We start from the raw sequence: 18,615 nt of genomic DNA, 5'->3' as shown, positions 1-18,615 counted from the left end.
GTAATTAATTGGCATTTTATTGCATAACATAAGTATTTGATACATCAGAAAAGCAGAACTTAATATTTGGTACAGAAACCTTTATTTGCAATTACAGAGATCATACGTTTCCTGTAGGTCTTGACCAGGTTTGCACACACTGCAGCAGGGATTTTGGCCCACTCCTCCATACAGACCTTCTCCAGATCCTTCAGGTTTCGGGGCTATCGCTGGGCAATACAGACTTTCAGCTCCCTCCAAAGATTTTCTATTGGGTTCAGGTCTGGAGACTGGCTAGGCCACTCCAGGACCTTGAGATGCTTCTTACGGAGCCACTCCTTAGTTGCCCTGGCTGTGTGTTTCGGGTCGTTGTCATGCTGGAAGACCCAGCCACGACCCATCTTCAATTCTCTTACTGAGGGAAGGAGGTTGTTGGCCCCATCCATCCTTCCCTCAATACGGTGCAGTCGTCCTGTCCCCTTTGCAGAAAAGCAAAGAATGATGTTTCCACCTCCATGCTTCACGGTTGGGATGGTGTTCTTGGGGTTGTACTCATCCTTCTTCTTCCTCCAAACACGGCGAGTGGAGTTTAGACCAAAAAGCTCTATTTTTGTCTCATCAGACCACATGACCTTCTCCCATTCCTCCTCTGGATCATCCAGATGGTCATTGGCAAACTTCAGACGGGCCTGGACATGCGCTGGCTTGAGCAGGGGGACCTTGTGTGCGCTGCAGGATTTTAATCCATGACGGCGTAGTGTGTTACTAATGGTTTTCTTTGAGACTGTGGTCCCAGCTCTCTTCAGGTCATTGACCAGGTCCTGCCGTGTAGTTCTGGGCTGATCCCTCACCTTCCTCATGATCATTGATGCCCCACGAGGTGAGATCTTGCATGGAGCTCCAGACCGAGGGTGATTGACCGTCATCTTGAACTTCTTCCATTTTCTAATAATTGCGCCAACAGTTGTTGCCTTCTCACCAAGCTGCTTGCCTATTGTCCTGTAGCCCATCCCAGCCTTGTGCAGGTCTACAATTTTATCCCTGATGTCCTTACACAGCTCTCTGGTCTTGGCCATTGTGGAGAGGTTGGAGTCTGTTTGATTGAGTGTGTGTGGACAGGTGTCTTTTATACAGGTAACGAGTTCAAACAGGTGCAGTTAATACAGGTAATGAGTGGAGAACAGGAGGGCTTCTTAAAGAAAAACTAACAGGTCTGTGAGAGCCGGAATTCTTACTGGTTGGTAGGTGATCAAATACTTATGTCATGCAATAAAATGCAAATTAATTACTTAAAAATCATACAATGTGATTTTCTGGATTTTAGATTCCATCTCTCACAGTTGAAGTGTACCTATGATAAAAATTACAGACCTCTACATGCTTTGTAAGTAGGAAAACCTGTAAAATCGGCAGTGCATCAAATACTTGTTCTCCCCACTGTATAACATATATAAAATAATCTAATAAAATGATTTTTTTTTAAGAATAACAAAGCTGTATAAACCATCAACTTAGTGAATACAATTGGTGTTTAATATGAGGGTTTCAGCATGAAATATCCTTTATAAGTTTAAGCCACTTTATCTTTCGCTTTGGCTGAAGTATATTCATCTGTGGGAAAACAACTTGCTTTGAACAAGGAGAGTGCACGCTCTTATTCCACGTTGCCTGATTCGGGCTCTCTGAGTTTTAAAGGGATTTAATGAAGAGTTGAGGTGAAAGATGACCCAGTTTTTACCCCCCAACCTGCTGGCCCTATTTGCGCCGCGGGACCCCATACCATTTCTGACGCAGTTGGAGAAGCTGCCCCATGAGAAACACCACAACCAGCCATACTGCGGCATTTCTCCTTTCATCAGGCACTTTGAGGACCCCAGAGATGCCCCTCCCCCTACTAGGGCAGAAACTCGTGATGAGAGGTTGGAGAGAAAGAGGAGGGAGAAGATCGAGAGGAGGCAGACGGTTGTGGAGACAGAACTAAAGCTCTGGGATCCACACAATAACCCCAATGCTCAGGGGGATGCCTTCAAGACCCTGTTTGTGGCTCGCGTGAATTATGACACAACAGAAGGCGCAGCTCCCGCTCCAGGGAGAGGGAGAGGGGCGACAGGGGTCTGGGCCTGGCAGGGCCCGGAGAGGAGAGCGTGGGGGTGGCAGGAGGAGAGACCGAGAGAGGGAGCTGGGGGGGCCATGGGGAGATAGTCGTAGCAGGGAGAGGAGCAGAGACAAGGGCGAAAGGAAGAGGAGGAGCCGCAGCCGAGAGCGCAAGCGAGACCGGGAGAGGGGCAAGGGTGGCGAGGGGGATGAGGGCATGGGGCTAGGAGAAGGTATGATGGGGGATGGAGGAGAGAGGATGCCTGTAGAGCCTAGCGTGGGTGAGGAAGGGGGAGAGGTGGGAGAGGAGCGTGGCGGGAGGGAGCGGGACAGGGAGAGGGACCGCGACCGGAGGCGCAGCAACAGGGACAAGGACCGCGATAGGGACCGGGAGAGGCACAGGGGGGACAAGGAGAAAGACAGAGAGCATAAGAGAGACAGGGAGTGGGGTGGTGGGGAGCGCAGGGAGGACCGGCATGGCTCTCTCCTGCTCCCCTCGGCCGAGCAGGACAACGTGGGTAACGGGGAGGAGGGCGAAGCGCCGCCCAAGCCAGAGGAGAACAGCCAGGATGGGTTGATGGACCAGGAGTCGGTGCAGTCGGGGGAGGGCTATGTTTCCAACGAGAACGGCTACAAGATGGCGACCCAGGCAGACGAGTACTAAGAGGGGCTTTCCCGTCTTTACTAATTTCCTGTTTTTTTTTTATACAACACAAACCCACACATCACACCCCAAACCCCTTCCCTGTTTGTGTGAATGATACTGTAATGAGCTGCTGCCCTGTTAGAAACCACAACGGGGCAGTGTAGGCATAAGAATCAAACTGTCAGTTTTATGGGTTAAGTAGGATTGTCCCCTGTAGCTCAGTTGGTAGAGCATGGCGCTTGCAAGGCCAGGGTTGTGGGTTCGTTTCCCACTGGGATCCTGATCCAGGCTCTGTCGTAGCCGGCCGCGACCGGGAGACCCATGGGGTGGCGCACAATTGGCCCAGCGTCGTCCAGGGTAGGGGAGGGAATGGCCGGCAGGGATGTAGCTCAGTTGGTAGAGCATGGCGTTTGCAACACCAGGGTTGTGGGTTCGATTCCCACAGGGGGCCAGTATGAAAAAGAAAAAAATAATGCATGCACTCACTAACTGTAAGTCGCTCTGGATAAGAGTGTCTGCTAAATGACAAAAAATGTAAAATGTATATAGTTTACAATGTCAATATACTGTATCTTTACTGTAAATGTTTTGGTGCCAAACTGGTGGCAGTTGTTAATAGAAAGTTAATAGAAAAAAAACAATTGTTGATTAGATTATTTTTTCATTAATTAGGCTATTTTCTCTTGAACTGTATGGTCTATCCACTAGAAACTCATGGTCAATATGGACACATATATTGACCATGAATACAGTTTTTAAAGTTTGAATACAGTTTTTAAAGTTATTTAAGTATAAATTGCCAAAGTGACCATATATTGCAAATATAATTACATAAATTACAGAAGATTTACTTTTGTAAATTACCAGGAGCTTTGCAACCCTAAGTATACGTCAATGGGCTGAAATGAGTAGGGGGAAGTTGCCCCTAGACACTGATCTTGGGTCAGGTTGCATCCACCCCACTAATGGTTAAGGTTAGGATTGGGGGAGGGGAACCTGATCCTAGATCTGTACCTAGGGGAAACTTCACCCCACAGCTAACCGTGCTACGGCGCTAAACCATGCTACGTGGGCCGTGTCTCAGTGCTATGATTGGAACGAGTACAAACATGCCCTGTGGTCAAAGTTTCAGATCTGATGGTTATCAACCGTTGTTGTTGTTTTTGTGGGTTGGTTGTCTGTTGGCAGTAACCAATATGCCAAGATACAGTGTCATAATGTTAGATTGTTCCCTGTAAATTAATAGCCATCATAAAGTGGCATTTTACTTAAAAACTATTTTTTCAATTATTCTTCACTTTTGATAGCCTACAGTCCCATAAAATAGAGCATGTCAATTTAAGTTTTTAAAGATATGTTGCTTTTAGTCTCCTGATGTCCAAAATTTAGCAAGAGCAATAAGTCTCATGATGATGTGTTTTGCGCATCAATCTGGTTTTGCATCATCATGAGACTTTCCAGGAAGTAAACATAGACCTGCTATTAGGATAACTATGAGTCTAGTTTGTGGAAAATAATGATATTTTGAGACCAAATGGACTTTCGAGAAATATACACTAACAAATTGCTGTATATTTTATTGTATAAACTACGTAAATACAGTGGGGGAAAAAAGTATTTAGTCAGCCACCAATTGTGCAATTTCTCCCACTTACAAAGATGAGAGAGGCCTGTAATTTTCATCATAGGTACACGTCAACTATGACAGACAAATTGAAATTATGGTGGAAAATAAGTATTTGGTCACCTACAAACAAGCAAGATTTCTGGCTCTCACAGACCTGTAACTTCTTCTTTAAGAGGCTCCTCTGTCCTCCACTCGTTACCTGTATTAATGGCACCTGTTTGAACTTGTTATCAGTATAAAAGACACCTGTCCACAACCTCAAACAGTCACATTCCAAATTCCACTATGGCCAAGACCAAAGAGCTGTCAAAGGACACCAGAAACAAAATTGTAGACCTGCACCAGGCTGGGAAGACTAAATCTGCAATAGGTAAGCAGCTTGGTTTGAAGAAATCAACTGTGGGAGCAATTATTAGGAAATGGAAGACATACAAGACCACTGATAATCTCCCTCGATCTGGGGCTCCACGCAAGATCTCACCCCGTGGGGTCAAAATGATCACAAGAACGGTGAGCAAAAATCCCAGAACCACACGGGGGGACCTAGTGAATGACCTGCAGAGAGCTGGGACCAAAGTAACAAAGCCTACCATCAGTAACACACTACGCCGCCAGGGACACAAATCCTGCAGTGCCAGACGTGTCCCCCTGCTTAAGCCAGTACATGTCCAGGCCCGTCTGAAGTTTGCTAGAGTGCATTTGGATGATCCAGAAGAGGATTGGGTGAATGTCATATGGTCAGATGAAACCAAAATATAACTTTTTTGGTAAAAACTCAACTCGTCGTGTTTGGAGGACAAAGAATGCTGAGTTGCGTCCAAAGAACACCATACCTACTGTGAAGCATGGGGGTGGAAACATCATGCTTTGGGGCTGTTTTTCTGCAAAGGGACCAGGACGACTGATCCGTGTAAAGGAAAGAATGAATGGGGCCATGTATCGTGAGATTTTGAGTGAAAACCTCCTTCCATCAGCAAGGGCATTGAAGATGAAACGTGGCTGGGTCTTTCAGCATGACAATGATCCCAAACACACCGCCCGGGCAACGAAGGAGTGGCTTCGTAAGAAGCATTTCAAGGTCCTGGAGTGGCCTAGCCAGTCTCCAGATCTCAACCCCATAGAAAATCTTTGGAGGGAGTTGAAAGTCCGTGTTGCCCAGCGACAGCCCCAAAACATCACTGCTCTAGAGGAGATCTGCATGGAGGAATGGGCCAAAATACCAGCAACAGTGTGTGAAAACCTTGTGAAGACTTGCAGAAAACATTTGACCTGTGTCATTGCCAACAAAGGGTATATAACAAAGTATTGAGAAAGTTTTGTTATTGACCAAATACTTATTTTCCACCATAATTTGCAAATAAATTCATAAAAAATCCTACAATGTGATTTTCTGGATTTTTTTTCCTCATTTTGTCTGTCATAGTTGACGGTACCTATGATGAAAATTACAGGCTTTTTAAGTGGGAGAACTTGCACAATTGGTGGCTGACTAAATACTTTTTTCCCCACTGTATGTGTATAATTGGTGACTAAAATAATCATTAATACAACTGTACAGTTGGATATTGACAGTGTATAATCTGTACAGTCAATAAGAATCCCAATAAAATGTTTTTGTTTTACAATCACCTAATCCCTTCCACACTTCATCCCAATGTGTTTTTCATTTTCAAACCTCATGCAACCAAAGGTTAATCATTTCAGACCAAACGGTTAACCATTGCATGAGTTTTCTAAATGACACATTTTACAATGTTTCTGCAACCATATTATAACTGAAAATGCCTTCATTTTTTAGAAGCTTTCAAGTCAGCTGTGTCTTGGTTGGCCCCTTGTAGATATGGCCTTGATCTTTGATCTTGATAAGTCTTTGCTTACATAAGCTTTTGCTCTATGACCTCTTAATACCGATCCTGCCATACACTATATAGATGGTGCCTTATACCGTATAGCTATTCATGTAGCTATAGTTATTAATACATATGATGTAAAACACATTACAGTTTTTGCTCTGTACTGAAAGTGCTCTGTCTTGGGAACGTGACTGCTGACATGCACTATTGTTTGGGATTGCATTAACAGTGGACTAATGAACAACATAATAAAATATTGTTTTTGAGTGAACTATACCTTTAACTATGTGTCAGTTTAAATGTTCTGAAGAAATATGGCAAGCATATTTTTGTATGCACACTCACTGCTGTCAATGGTAGCTCAAGACGACTCATGTTCAAAGGGGAGGAAAAGCTTAGCTAAGCTCTGCTCTTTCTGGATAATGTCTCAATGATTTTGAGATTCTGGCAGCTTGAACATGTAGGCCTACACACTATAAAAAGTCAAGGTAAATGGGTAACACTTTACATTACCTTGCCCTAATTTCAATATAGTTATTCCATAACTACTTTGGTAACCAAAATGTTGTTGCTCATAGTGTTTCTCAATCCTGGTCCTAGGGACCCAAAGGGGTGCACATTTTTATTTGTGCCCTATAGCACTAACACACCTGATTCAAATCAAAGGCTTGATGATGAGTTGATTAGTTGAATGAAGTGTGTGAATGCTAGGGCAAAAACAAAAATGTGCAACCGTTTGGGTCCCTACGACCAGGATTGAGAAACACTGAGTTACAGTACTCCGCTTTAGACGGTAGCTTCACAACTCACCAAATTCTCATGTAATTACATTTAATACCAATACATTTCAATCCTGTGTAACTACATGGTAGTATATGTGGTATGTACATTATATGGTATCTCTACAACTTCAAGTAAAGTATGCCCGCTTATGGGCCAACCCCACGTTTCCATATCACTGCATCTGTATAGGTCTACAGGGGATGGAATGAAATGTCATTCTACCCTTAATAGGAATAGGATGGCACACAGAATCACAGAATACATTGAGAGCTAATGAGATTTATGGGTAACACTTTACATTACAGTGCCATTATTACTGTCTAACTACTAATGTAATTAAAGTGTAAGAAGTATTGTAATTACTCATTAAACCCTAAACCTTACTTAAGCCCTAACTCTAACCCTAAGTAACTCTTAAGTACAGTGTAATAGTGAGTAATTACAATTACAGGAAATGACACAGTAATAAGGGCACTGTAATATAAAGTGTAACCAATTTGTGTTACAAATGGTCATGGAAATGTAACAGAGTGGTATAGGCCTAGTTGTTTTTCATAACCTTCTATCCAGTACTCCTCTATGTCCCATTCTGGCGACAGACAGGAGCGCTAGTGACACACACCTGTTCATCTGGAGTGGCCACGTTGGCACAGAGTAACCAGGCACTGCCCTCGGCTTCCCTCTTATGTTTTTGGGTGTTTGTGTGTGTGTGAGAGTGGGCATCCCAGTTCTCTTATGTTCACTGTTTCCGTTCTACTCTGTATAACACATTCCTCTGTGAAGAGGTAATTTATGATGTTATGATAATGCACAAGCATTTTGGAATTTAAATCATTTTTGTGGCCATAAGATAATCTTTTGCAGTTTATGCCACTTGGCAGAAGCTTTTATCAAAGCAATAGTCGTGTATGTGATCCCCCGGAATTGAACCCAGGACGCTTGGAATTGCCAGCCGCCACAAGCTTACCAACTGAGCCACGTCTTTATAACATATAGAATGAAGATGCGTAGTGGACATTTAATGTTACTGTGCCGATATTAAGGAATGGCACTGCCAGTTTCCACTTTTCAGTGGGCACTGCTATGGTACGCTAGGCACAGACACTAAGTGCCAGTGTGGGATGACATCTGCTGATTGCCCTGTCTGAATAGTTGTATTCAATTACAGGGTGCAGTGAGAAAAGTGTGCCGGTTCAATGAAACCGTGCCAACGCAAGGTATAATGGCACCTTAAAATAGCAGTCACACAAGCGTAATACATCCACACGCAATGTCTCTCTTGCACACACATTCATCTCTGGATACAGATACATACAGTACAGTATGGATACATATCAATTATATAGAGTGCTATAGAGAGAAGAAATAAGGGCAAGATTCTCTCAGATCCGCGTGGTGAAGCTGCGTTAGTGGCTCCCGGCATTATACCTAAAGCAGACATTGCCATTGGTTGCGGAGTCGCATTAAGAGAAATCCTATGCAGCCTTGTTTACAACTTTGAACACTGGAATGTGAGATGAAATCTACACCTTGAATAGGCCGGATACAAATCCTCATTATTTAGTTAAATTATTTTCAATTTGAGTGTCATTAAATCTATATAGCCTACACTTTCTCGTTCTGAACTTCTAACATGAGTGGGACGGGTGTGGCTTCATGACAATGACCACACGAGCAGCTGCCCACCGATTTTACAGTTCTAACGCAGTTCCACCTCCGACACCACCAAAACACCAGCTATGCGTGTGTCGGCTATCGCTGGTTAACGCTTGACCTGATTGAATCTAGGCCTAAATCACTCTACAGCTCCCTTATTTTTTACCTTAAGCCAGTGACATCCCACTCCCTAAGTGACCAATGTTCGTGCTTATGTCCCTAAATAACCAATCATAATAGACAGTAAGCATATTGTAGCAACCCTAACCCAAAACCTAGCGACCTTGTCAAGGGGTTTGGATATCTTGGCGTAACGACTAAGGTGTTGTGTTAATATTCAGTGTGTGGCAGACGTGGGAATCAAACCCATGTATTTGGTGTAGGACTGGGGTTAGAACTCTGTGGTAGTCTGATAGGGGTCAGATGGTTGAGCCACTGTTAGTTTGGGAAGGGAATTGCGGTTAGAGAGCAACAGTGCATGACCTTTGCGCTGTGGGCACCAGCTGGAGTGTTCACTGTCTGTCTGTTCTTACTCTGACTACTAGAGGAGAGCGAAAGAGAGAGAGAGCTAGAATGCATTAGTTTGAGAATGTAATGACTTTTTCAGATTAGCGGGTCAACCTGAACCGTACTGGGCTGGGTCTGATATTTCCTTTTAATTGGCCTTTCCAGTACGGTTCCAGCAACTATGGTGGATGTATAACTTGGCTTGGCTCAGTAGTGTGAAAAGGGTAAAAGAGAAACTGAGGAAAGATAGAGGGAGTGATAAGAGGAAATAGGACAGTAGATTAGACAGTCTAGCACATTGCTTAGTGTCTAATCATAAAGCGAGATTATTAGCACAGGATGTGGGGTAATTGGAGAGTTTGAGGCATCAGATCGTTCCTCTGCATAGGAACATGTGGCAAGAGTCTTTAAAATATGACTGCAGCTTAAATCAGGGAAATCTGATATGTGTAACTAGCTTATCGCAGTTGCGATTGGGATAGTTCTCTCTGGCCTATTGCTTTTGATGTTATTTGCACAGGGTGAGGGGGCTGGGCTGTATAGCATTAGGCCTATAGCATACATTTTACATTATATCCACAGAGACTTACAGGAGCAATTAAGGTTAAGTGCCTTGCTCAAGGGCACATCAACAGATTTTTCACCTAGTTGACTCGGGGATTCAAACCAGCGACCTTTTCGCTTATTGGCCCAACGCTCTTAACCGCTAGGCTACCTGCCACCCTATACATAGGCTTCTGCCTCATAGGCTTCTGCCTTAACTCTTAATAATGTTGCCTTCAGTTTCCATTTTCCTGCCTTGAGGCCCTTATCAAAGATTACTGTGATTGCTGGTGAATTTCAGCTGACCTATAGCTGACATGATCCACTTATAACGCTGTTCCCTCAGGCGTTGATATCTCATCTATTGTTTTGGTTAATCACGTACTGGGATTTTTGTATTCAGAGCCTGCTGAATGTTGTGAATCACTTATTTAGGCTGCATCCCAAATGGCACCATATTCCCTACATAGAGCACTGCTTTTGACCAGAGCATTATTGGCACTGGTTAAAAGTAGTGCACTAGGGAATAAGATGTCATTTGGGATGGAGTCTGTGTGTCCATTCAATGTTGCTGTGGTACATGGGAACTTGATTATCATGTTTGTTCTTTTGACACATCATTTTGATGTCCAGCCATTACCATCTGCCCAAACTGTGTGTCTGGTGGGCCTAATTGTTGGCGAGCATGGTGGCATTCATCACCCTGTCTATTTATTTCTATCACACCTACGCTTCAATGAGTGTTTACTTTTGAGCAGGATGAAGTTACCCAGACACAGATCTTTTTTGCATCCCTCCCCTAACCTACCCGGTTAGGATTTGGGCAGGGTAAACTGACCCTAGATCTGTACCCATATGATAAACTTTACCCTGAACATTTGGACTTTTGCTCTTCTCTTGGATTCCCCCTTGTGGTCAAAGCTGGATTGCTCTCTCTTGTCCACAGAACAGGCCGGCTGCGGTGCAGGGGTCCCCACACACTGGCCAGCCCCCGGCATGCATGAACCCAGCCTTGATGAGCGCTCCCTGGGTGAGAGAGGGGCCTTCACACTGTCCCTCGAGTCCCATCTTCATGCCATCCTTCTCCCCATGATTCTGGCAGGGCACTGCCCACCCATGCCACTCTCATGCCGCTTTCCACTCTTGTGCTGTACACAGAGAGGACTTCACTGCTTTCATATCATAAGGCACTCAGGCCTTGGGGATATTGTCCCTTTTCACTCTATTATGGATAAAATAGGTTAACATTAGGGACATACAGTATTAGCTTGATGGAAATATAGGTATTTATTAAATATTGGTTTGAGTTGGTTTGAACATTTTAGTGTTACGTGGGCATATATCGATGTATTATTCAAAGAGTTATCTAAGCAGGTTTATAATAGACATCTTTGCCTTGTCTTTTTCTAGGTATGAATATAGAAAATGTTACATCCAAAAAGCAAATGTCATTTGTCAAACACCTCATGCGAGAAATCAAGCAAAATTTGTTTGCCATTATATGACTTCTGTGAAGGCAGGAAGAAAGACGATCAGAAAGGAAAGGTAATCTGAAGCATTGTCTAGTTCTGCGATAAGAACGATATGGTAATCCACTATATCCCAAGGCAAGTTCAAAGGATCAGTTAAACAAGACACTCCTTCAGTAATTTCATTTTAGTGTATTATCAAATCAAATTTTATTTGTCACATGCCTCTTAAACAACAGGTGTAGATAACATTAAAATGCTTACTTACGGGCCCTTCCCAACAATGCAGAGAAAAAGAAAATAGAGAAATAGTAGACAAGTTAAACGCGTAGTAATAAAAGTAATAATAAATACACAATGAGTAACGATAACTTGGCTATATACACGGGGTATGAGTACTCAGTCGATGTGCAGGGGTACGGGGTAATTGAGGTAGATATGTACATATAACTAGGAATAAAGTGACAGATAATAAATAGTAGCAGCAGTGTATGTGATGAGTCAAAAAAGTTAGTGCAAAAAGGGTCAATGCAGATAGTTCGGGTAGCTATTTGGTTAACTATTTAACTAACTATTTAGCAGTCTTATGGCTTGGCAGTAGAAGCGGTTCAGGGTCCTATTGGTTCCAGACTTGCCGTGTGGTAGCAGAGAGAACAATCTATGACTTGGGCCTTCCTCTGAAACCGCCTGGTATAGAGGTCCTGGATGGCAGGGAGTTCGGCCCCAGTGATGTACTGGGCCGTACTCACTACCCTCTGTAGCGCCTTGTGGTCGGATGCCAAGCAGTTGCCATACCAAGCGGTGATGCAGCCAGTCAAGATGCTCTAAATGGTGCAGCTGTATAACATGCCAAATCTTTTCAGCCTCCTGAGGGGGAAGATGCATTGTAGTGCCCTCTTCACGACTGTGTTGGTGTGTGTGGACCATGATAGATCCTTAGTGATGTGGACACAGAGGAACTTGAAGCTCTCGACCCGCACCACTACAGCCCCGTTGATGTGAATGGGGGCGTGCTCGGCCCTCCGTTTCCTGTAGTCCACGATCAGCTTCTTTGTCTTGCTGACGTTGAGGGAGAGGTTGTTGTCCTGGCACCACACTGCCAGGTCTCTGACCTCCTCCCTATAGGCTGTCTCATCGTCATCGGTGATCAGGCCTACCACCGTTGTGTCATCTGCAAATGTAATTATGTTGTTGGAGTCTTGCGCGGCCACGTAGTCATGGGTGAACTGGGAGTACAAGAGGGGACTAAGCACGCACCCCTGAGGGGCCCCCGTGTTGAGGGTCAGCATGGCGGATGTGTTGTTGAATTCCCTCACCATCTGGGGGCGGCCCGTCTGGTAGTCCAGGATCCAGTTGCAGAGAGAGGTGTTCAGTCCCAGGGTCCTTAGCTTAGTGATGAGCTTGGAGGGCACAATGGTGTTGAAGACTGAGCTGTAGTCAATGAACAGCATTCTCACATAGGTGTTCCTCTTATCCAGGTGGGAAAGGGCAGTGTGGAGTGCAATAGAGATTGCATCATCTGTGGATCTGTTGGGTCGGTATGCGAATTGGAGTGGGTCCAGGGTGTCTGGGATGATGGTGTTGATGTGAGCCATGACCAGGCTTTCAAAGCATTTCATGTCTACAGATGTGAGTGCTACGGGGCGATAGTAATTTAGACAGGTTACCTTGGTGTTCTTGGGCACAGGGACTATGGTGGTCTGATTGAGACATGTAGTTATTACAGATTGGGCCAGGGAGAGGTTGAAAATGTCAGCGAAGACACTCGCCAGCTGGTCAGTGAATGCTCTGAGTACGCATCCTGGTAATCCTTCTGGCCCTGTGGCCTTGTGAATGTTACTCACATTGGCTACGGAGAACGTGATCACACAGTCGTCCGGAACAGCTGGAGCTCTCATGCATGGTTCAGTGTTGCTTGCTTCGAAGCGAGCATAGAAGGCATTTAGCATGTCTGGTAAACTTGCGTCACTGGGCAGCTCGTGGCTGGGTTTCGATTTGTAATCCGTGATAGTTTTCAAACCCTGCCTCATCCGACGAGCGCCTGAGCCGGTGTAGTAGGATTTGATCTTAGTCCTGTATTGACGCTTTGCCTGTTTGATGGTTCGTCGGAGGACGTAGCTGGATTTCTGGATTAGTGTCCCGCTCCTTGAAAGCAGCAGCTCTAGCCTTTAACTCGGTGCGGATTTTCCAGAAGCTCTTTTCGGTCATAGGAAAAGATGGCGGAAACATTATGTACAAAATAAGTTAGGATCAGTGAAAAAAAACACACAAAATGGCAGTATTATCAATTTCAGCGCCATTGTCTCTTTTGTTATTGCTACTAAATGTAGCAATGTTCACCTAAACCAGGATTCAATCCAAAGAGAGTTGTCGACAAGCGCACTGTACTTTACTTTTAAAGGTAATTAATGCTTGAGCCATCATCTGCAGCTTTACCGTGAATGCCTTCTCCGCGAGGGTGAGGGAAATTGTATTTAAATGGCATGCATTTGTCGACAACACGCCTTTGATTGAATCCCGGCGCTAGTTATTTCACAAAAAGGCCCTGTGAAAATAAGTGCAACTTTCCCACTTTCCATTCCAATTACAATAAGGCTACCGTGTTTCAGTCCACCCCCCATTTTGCTTTCTGACATCATCTGGGAGGGCCCACATGTTCACACTTACATACGCTGTCAAATATTCACACTTACTGGCAAAGACCTCCCTTCCCCTTCTATCCAAAGACCCCCAATGGGACACAGCTTTCACTGTCATTTCACAAGAGTTTAGTAGTGGTGAAGTGCCACATGAATCATATGGAAACCATACGGGTAACATGAACCATCACAGAAGATGCCTCATCATTCACTTCATTCGGCCACATAATTGGGCTACACATGTAGCCTAGTCAATGTATTATGTTACTTTGTAAAATGTCTCTACAAACAGCATGGTTCACAAAGTGGAAAATGTATGTCAATCTATTATTGTTGTCATTCTGATTGACTTTTTACTGTTTCTTTTCCCTTTTCTCCTTCACTTCTTCCTCCGTTCTAAAGCAGTATCGCTATCAAGATGAGGACTCTCCGCCTGAGCACGGGTTCCCGCGGCTGACCAACGAGGTGCGCGCCCCTGAGCTGGTGCACGTGTCGGAGAAGAACCTCTCAGAGATTGAGAATGTGCATGGCTACGTGTCCCACTCCCATATCTCCCCGCTCAAGGTCAGCAAACGTCCTCTCCTGCACCCCCAATCCAGTGAGCAAAACTGGCTGAAAATAGATCATTTCAACTGCGAAAATTATGTATTTTCAACCAGTGTTTTTCTCATTGGCGAGACCTCACCAATCCACACCATGCGTGACTGCCAACATGGTGGACTCCCTGTTCTCTCTCTCTCTCTCTCTCTCTCTCTCTCTCTCTCTCGCTCTCTTGTTCTTTTTCTTTTGTCTCCTCAAGTTTCCTGTCTTTTCTCTCCCTTGTTCTTTCTGTTTCTTTCTGTTTTTCTTCCCATCTCTTTCTCTCATTCCTCTTAGCCATTCCTTCTCTTAATCTCTTGATTCATTCAAAAGATTCCTGCCCTGAGTCTTCAGTAAGCCTCTCATAAGTGCAACTCAGTGCCCTACTGCTAACACAAGAACATCGTCGTGGTCATTTTATTAGGCACCAACTGTAAGAAAATAGACGAAACAGGGAGGGACTACCTGGACTTGTCCAGTAAGACATTATTTAAAAATTGTCCATTAGGGACAGATCGAAATGTACTGGGGAGGGGTGGTACAAAATAGGGGAGGGTAGTCAAACTTTCTTTTTTTACTTTGGGGAGGGTTGTATGTTTTTTTTGGGGGGGGGGGACAGGGGAGGGTAGTGTCTTTTTTCCCCGGTTTACATTTGCTCTTCTGCTCGTATTTTCTCTATAAACAATGGCTTGACATACTTTTGATGTTACCCTAATAAAGTGTAGAAACGTTTGTGAAGGTTTGGTATGGTGTGGCTATTATTAAGCTTTAGCTACTGCAGGCCTATGAAATGAAGGCAGTGCTCCCTGGCGCTCCAACTGACTCCGACAGTTGAACTTGAAGTTTGGACACACCTACTCATTCAAGGGCTTTTCTTTATTTTTACTATTTTCCACATTGTAGAATAATAGTGAAGACATCAAATATATGAAATAACACATATGGAATCATGTAGTAACTAAAAAAGTGTTAAACAAATAAAAATATATTTTATATTTGAGATTCTTCAAAGTAGCCACCCTTTGCCTTGATGACAGCTTGGCATTCTCTCAACCAGCTTCATGAGGTAGTCACCTGAAATGAATTTCAATTAACAGGTGTGCCTTGTTAAAAGGTAATTTGTGGAATTTCTATCCTTAATGCGTTTGAGCCAATCAGTTGTGTTGTGAGAAGGTAGGGGTGGTATACAGAAGATAGCACTATTTGGTAAAAGACCAAGTTCATATTATGGCAAGAACAGCTCAAATAAGCAAAGAGAAACGACAGTCCATCATTACTTTAAGACATGAAGGTCAGTCAATCCGGAAAATCATACAGTGGATACCTAAGCCTATAGGCCTTTGCATGCAATGCCCTGATACATGTAGTGCTCAAATCTCTGATAGCTGAACCGTGAGGTGGACAATAATTGTTTTAGGGAAGAAGCCCAACCCCCCCCCCCCCCAAATAAAAATAGGCTATAAAGTTTTGCATATGCTACACATTGAAACACAAGGAATAGGCTGTTTTTAAGGACACGTAAATGTGTCTCATTTGGCCAACATCCCTCGTTTGTTGATGGTGCTGGATGCGCCAGGTTGAATCTGAATGCGCATAGATGTCTATTACATTTCTCAAATGTCCTGTAAATTAAAATCTTCCATCATGTTGTCTGCCGCCAGAATCTCTGAAATGGCATATTGTTTTATGAACATTTTAGAATATTCACATGAAAATCTGTCGCCAATTGGATGGAAACCTAGCTATAGACACCCTAAAGACTGGCAAGTGCGCTAGTCCAGTGTCACTTTGATTATGCCTGCACATCATGGTGAAAAATCTGTCGATGTGCCCTTGAGCAAGGCACTTAACCCTAATTGCTCCTGTAAGTCGCTCTGGATAAGAGCGTCTGCTAAATGACTAAAATGTAATGTAAATGTTCACCAGCAGCCCCAAACATCTAAAGAATAAGCTACCAGCCAAACAAGCTTGTAAGAATTGTACTTAAACTCCCCCCTCATACTCATCTTGAGGTTGAGCATTTTTTCGTGTATCTCTGTAATGTGTCTGTATCTCTGTAATGTGTCTGTATCTATGTAATGTCTGTATCTATGTAATTGTATATGTATTTATGTCAAAAATAGGGACCACAATGGAAATAAGCCCCCGACTTTATTTGTGTTCAGTATATATGTATTTTTTTAACTGACAAATAAAATCTATCAATCAATCCAAATTGTGCAGTGGCCAATTGATGAATGGAAAGCGACATCTGTTACAAAACACCAAAAAGTTTAATGACATTCGGAGATTGTCAAGCCAAGCCTTTGATACTGGGTATGCCTAGGAGGGATGTATTTTCTGTTTGTCAAGATTGACATAGTCTATTTATTGTGATGTTGAAAATGCAAACCATGATATTGAACTGCCCGAAGTCGGTATGCTTTGTTTATTGGTTGTGTGGTGCAATGGCACAGTAACCTGTTGGTGGAAAATTCGTTGCATATGTTTTATATAATTACAACGTCAGATTTCACCCTAGCTGATCATTGTCTGCAACCAGCTCTGATGGTAGTGTAATGAAACAGGCAGGGAAAGTGAGCTCTTCTGTGGTGGTCGGTGAACCCTCAACCTTCTGGCCCGTAGCCCTGCGTGGCATCGACAGTGCCACAAAAGCATGCTGAAGTGGCAAAGTCGATATCCAGGTTTATAAACACAGGGTCGGTACCGTTATTGTTATTTGTGGTAAATATTATTTTGATTTAATTATGTGAGGGGGGAGGGTGTTCAATTTATTTTACAGTACAAGGGGAGGGTCATGTGAAAATATTTCTTACTTTGGTGAGGGGGTGCATTTTTTTTATTACACCTTGAGTTGGACCAGGCCCTCCCCCCAGTACATTTCGATCTGTCCATTACATGCCCTAATGAACATGACCCATGTGTTCACTGCCTATCTGTATCTGATCGGGATGGAAAACAATCTGTTTTTATTTAAATGTGACACGGGCTGTTTCATATCTGTATTGGATGCGTTAGACTATTTGAGAAACCTTTCTAGAGAAAGCTAATTATTAAATTATTTTTTTAAGGAATATAATACTGAATAATGGTCTTGTAAATGTACTAAAAAAGTTATTTAACATTTATAAGCATAAATAAACAGAAGGAGAACATTGCTTGTATGGAAAAGTAGGGGAATAAATGTCTGACGTGCTTGACCTCATGGAAACAGGATTTACACATTCATTGTTTCATGTTAAATAAAGTAATTGATAGTGTCGTTGATATGGCACTCAACGAATGAGAAATTATTAAGGAGATTACTTTGGAAGCCAATTGCCCAACTATCTTGGATTTCAGGTGTTTCCTGATTGTAATAAAGTAAATGAACAGCAGGTGGTGCTGAGTGTTCAGTTTTAAATAAGCATATTTAAAACAACAATTGTTGCTCAGCACACACTGTAGGGTGAAGTTTCCTCTACGCTGGTCTTGGGTCAGTTTATAATTTCCCCCACTAATGGTTAAGGTTAGGTTTGGGGGAGGTGAAGCTGATCCTTGATCTGTACCTAGGGGAAACTTCACCCCGGAGCTCAGAACACAATATGGGCCAGCTGGGGGCAATGTGGGACCAGAATGGGAATCAATGGAGAATGTGTACATAGTAACCAACACTGATTAGTACAGACAGCATTCACAGTTTAATTAGATTTTTGTAAGTAGGCAGCCTTGTCCGAGCCAGAATGGCCCATAGGGCAGGAGCCTATCTCCTGTTTCTGTAGCATGAGGCAGCTTGATGTACAAGTACACCCCCTGGAAAGGACGTTAGTGCATCGCAGGGGCTAGATTGTTGAGTGACAAGATATTTGGATTTGTCTGTGATTTCATTGTAGTTAATTTAAAGTGTGATTTGAAATAATTAAATGTTTTTTGTAAGAAACTCTCATTGTCCGAATTTAGCTATAGTCTAATCTTTGTTTTCTTTTTTGAAAAATAAAACAAAGGTAAAGCAGCACAGAACTGAATATTCCACTAATATGATCCATGTTTATACTTAATTATCTAGATTAAAGTATGGGAGAAGGGGGTAAGTTGAGCAATTTATTACATTCAGCATCACTCTGTCAAGGGAAATATAGTATTCTTCCTAACAAAGATACTATATCTACATATATTTCAGGATGTTGTGTATCCCTGGAAATAATCTGAATTCATGTAAACATTACAGTTTTGAAAACATAGCTTGTCCAAAAAAAGTGTG

The 18,615-nt window shown here is 43.2% G+C and overlaps 2 pseudogenes across 2 annotated transcripts in view; both read left to right on the top strand.

The window, feature by feature from the left end:
* The window catches only part of LOC311136376 (disks large homolog 2-like), a 219,354-nt pseudogene that overhangs the window by 5,842 nt on the left and 194,897 nt on the right, over positions 1–18,615 (top strand). Inside the window, exon 2 of the transcript XR_014615442.1 lies at positions 14,202–14,360. The product of XR_014615442.1 is annotated as a disks large homolog 2-like (transcript). The remainder of the gene's footprint in view (positions 1–14,201; positions 14,361–18,615) is intronic.
* LOC311136524 lies at positions 1,560–2,857 on the top strand (annotated as a pseudogene). Its single transcript has one exon. The product of its transcript is annotated as an uncharacterized misc_RNA (transcript).

Source organism: Coregonus lavaretus, assembly GCF_964263955.1.
Source record: "Coregonus lavaretus genome assembly, chromosome: 10".
NCBI classification, from domain to species: domain Eukaryota; kingdom Metazoa; phylum Chordata; class Actinopteri; order Salmoniformes; family Salmonidae; genus Coregonus; species Coregonus lavaretus.
The sequence above is the reverse complement of the archived record's forward strand: the minus strand, read 5'-3'. Positions and strand labels throughout refer to the sequence as shown.